A 3,971-nucleotide genomic window follows, 5' to 3' on the forward strand; every position below is an offset into this window, starting at 1 on the left:
GCTACAATCTAGGTTTTGTAATTCATTAGTTGACCATTTATTGAATTTTTCAACATGGCAAGGTAAAGAATCTCAAATTTGATAAAAATAATTATTCTTCTCTTTGTGGTTTAAAGTTTCTTTAAATATGGTAGATGCTGAAAATATACAATATACAGATATAAAAAATAACAAATTTTCACATTATTTTTTCAAAATGGTCACAAAGCCACAAATTTGCAATTTCTTTCATGAAAAATGTATATAAAAAAAGAAAAATACCCATAAAACTTCGGTTCTGTACATTTCATGAGCAAACGATTATATAATATAGTCAAATACGAACTTATAACCCCATCAAAGTATCATACTTTACATAAATTTTAAGTTAATCAACCAAAAACTAACAAAAAAAGACTTATTTTTGCAGAGTTATCTCTCCTTCCAATGTTTATTTCCATAGGAAATTAAAAATGCTGATTTTGAGTTTTCCTCAAGTTAGATTCTATGGGACTTTTTTTTCTGTGCAAATTTAGGGTTTAATGCTATAGATTAGAACTAAAACCTTTTCTGTTGCAATTAGTTTGAGGTTAAAACTTCGTTTGACTGGACTACAGGTCAGTCAAGTGTCAAGTGTATAACAGTGATGCAACTTTTATAAACATTTTTAATATCCCACTGAAAACATCTGTTCACCTGGCCATTGTACATGTTGTATGTCACTCACAATTATAGATCTGAACTCAAATGTCTGTACATTGTCATTTCGGGGCCATTTATAGCTGACTATGCGGTATGGGCTTTGCTAATTGTTGAAGGCCATACAGTGACTTATAATTGTTAATTTCTGTGTCATTTTGGTCTCTTGTGGAGAGTTTTCTCATTGGCAATCATACCACATCTCCTTTGTAATATCAAATGTCTAATCTAAAATTTAAGTCAGTGACCTTTTTCACCGCTACACTTTTTAAACTGCATCATTACACCAGGTTATGTGATTGCATGTCATGACAGCATCTCAGAACTGATCTTGTATGTGAAAGTCAATAAAACAAAAAACAACTATTTAACTTTAAATGTGAGTCTTTAATATTCCCCACCAATTGGTTGAGTTATGATTGATTAAATTCATCAAAATATTACATGCATATGCAAAATGATGACCTGTTCATGATTGGTACAACATGTTACTTCCAAGGTTTCTGAGTGATAGTGATCTCAGTGGCATTGATACCACATGATTGGTACAACATGTTACTTCCAAGGTTTCTGGGTGATAGTGATCTCAGTGGCATTGATACCACATGATTGGTACAACATGTTACTTCCAAGGTTTCTGGGTGATAGTGATCTCAGTGGCATTGATACCACATGATTGGTACAACATGTTACTTCCAAGGTTTCTGGGTGATAGTGATCTCAGTGGCATTGATACCACATGATTGGTACAACATGTTACTTCCAAGGTTTCTGGGTGATAGTGATCTCAGTGGCATTGATACCACATGATTGGTACAACATGTTACTTCCAAGGTTTCTGGGTGATAGTGATCTCAGTGGCATTGATACCACATGATTGGTACAACATGTTACTTCCAAGGTTTCTGGGTGATAGTGATCTCAGTGGCATTGATACCACATGATTGGTACAACATGTTACTTCCAAGGTTTCTGGGTGATAGTGATCTCAGTGGCATTGATACCACATGATTGGTACAACATGTTACTTCCAAGGTTTCTGGGTGATAGTGATCTCAGTGGCATTGATACCACATGATTGGTACAACATGTTACTTCCATGGTTTCTGGGTGATAGTGATCTCAGTGGCATTGATACCACATGATTGGTACAACATGTTACTTCCAAGGTTTCTGGGTGATAGTGATCTCAGTGGCATTGATACCACATGATTGGTACAACATGTTACTTCCAAGGTTTCTGGGTGATAGTGATCTCAGTGGCATTGATACCACATGATTGGTACAACATGTTACTTCCAAGGTTTCTGGGTGATAGTGATCTCAGTGGCATTGATACCACATGATTGGTACAACATGTTACTTCCAAGGTTTCTGGGTGATAGTGATCTCAGTGGCATTGATACCACATGATTGGTACAACATGTTACTTCCAAGGTTTCTGGGTGATAGTGATCTCAGTGGCATTGATACCACATGATTGGTACAACATGTTACTTCCAAGGTTTCTGGGTGATAGTGATCTCAGTGGCATTGATACCACATGATTGGTACAACATGTTACTTCCAAGGTTTCTGGGTGATAGTGATCTCAGTGGCATTGATACCACATGATTGGTACAACATGTTACTTCCAAGGTTTCTGGGTGATAGTGATCTCAGTGGCATTGATACCACATGATTGGTACAACATGTTACTTCCAAGGTTTCTGGGTGATAGTGATCTCAGTGGCATTGATACCACATGATTGGTACAACATGTTACTTCCAAGGTTTCTGGGTGATAGTGATCTCAGTGGCATTGATACCACATGATTGGTACAACATGTTACTTCCAAGGTTTCTGGGTGATAGTGATCTCAGTGGCATTGATACCACATGATTGGTACAACATGTTACTTCCAAGGTTTCTGGGTGATAGTGATCTCAGTGGCATTGATACCACATGATTGGTACAACATGTTACTTCCAAGGTTTCTGGGTGATAGTGATCTCAGTGGCATTGATACCACATGATTGGTACAACATGTTACTTCCATGGTTTCTGGGTGATAGTGATCTCAGTGGCATTGATACCACATGATTGGTACAACATGTTACTTCCAAGGTTTCTGGGTGATAGTGATCTCAGTGGCATTGATACCACATGATTGGTACAACATGTTACTTCCAAGGTTTCTGGGTGATAGTGATCTCAGTGGCATTGATACCACATGATTGGTACAACATGTTACTTCCAAGGTTTCTGGGTGATAGTGATCTCAGTGGCATTGATACCACATGATTGGTACAACATGTTACTTCCAAGGTTTCTGGGTGATAGTGATCTCAGTGGCATTGATACCACATGATTGGTACAACATGTTACTTCCAAGGTTTCTGGGTGATAGTGATCTCAGTGGCATTGATACCACATGATTGGTACAACATGTTACTTCCAAGGTTTCTGGGTGATAGTGATCTCAGTGGCATTGATACCACATGATTGGTACAACATGTTACTTCCAAGGTTTCTGGGTGATAGTGATCTCAGTGGCATTGATACCACATGATTGGTACAACATGTTACTTCCAAGGTTTCTGGGTGATAGTGATCTCAGTGGCATTGATACCACATGATTGGTACAACATGTTACTTCCAAGGTTTCTGGGTGATAGTGATCTCAGTGGCATTGATACCACATGATTGGTACAACATGTTACTTCCAAGGTTTCTGGGTGATAGTTATCTCAGAGACATTGATACCACATGATTGGTACAACATGTTACTTCCAAGGTTTCTGGGTGATAGTGATCTCAGTGGCATTGATACCACATGATTGGTACAACATGTTACTTCCAAGGTTTCTGGGTGATAGTGATCTCAGTGGCATTGATACCACATGATTGGTACAACATGTTACTTCCAAGGTTTCTGGGTGATAGTTATCTCAGTGGCATTGATACCACATGATTGGTACAACATGTTACTTCCAAGGTTTCTGGGTGATAGTTATCTCAGTGGCATTGATACCACATGATTGGTACAACATGTTACTTCCAAGGTTTCTGGGTGATAGTTATCTCAGAGACATTGATACCACATGATTGGTACAACATGTTACTTCCAAGGTTTCTGGGTGATAGTTATCTCAGTGTCATTGATACCACATCTACTAATTTTGATGATACAAAACCTTCCCATTTTCCATTTGTTCAGTCAGAAATCAACTAATTTTACATTGGTCAAAAGTTTTCTGGTTTCTATAGCAACATTTACTTTACATACCTACCTTAGAACTACCAAAATAAA

This window comes from Mytilus edulis, chromosome 7, assembly GCF_963676685.1.
Source record: "Mytilus edulis chromosome 7, xbMytEdul2.2, whole genome shotgun sequence".
Classification (NCBI taxonomy): domain Eukaryota; kingdom Metazoa; phylum Mollusca; class Bivalvia; order Mytilida; family Mytilidae; genus Mytilus; species Mytilus edulis.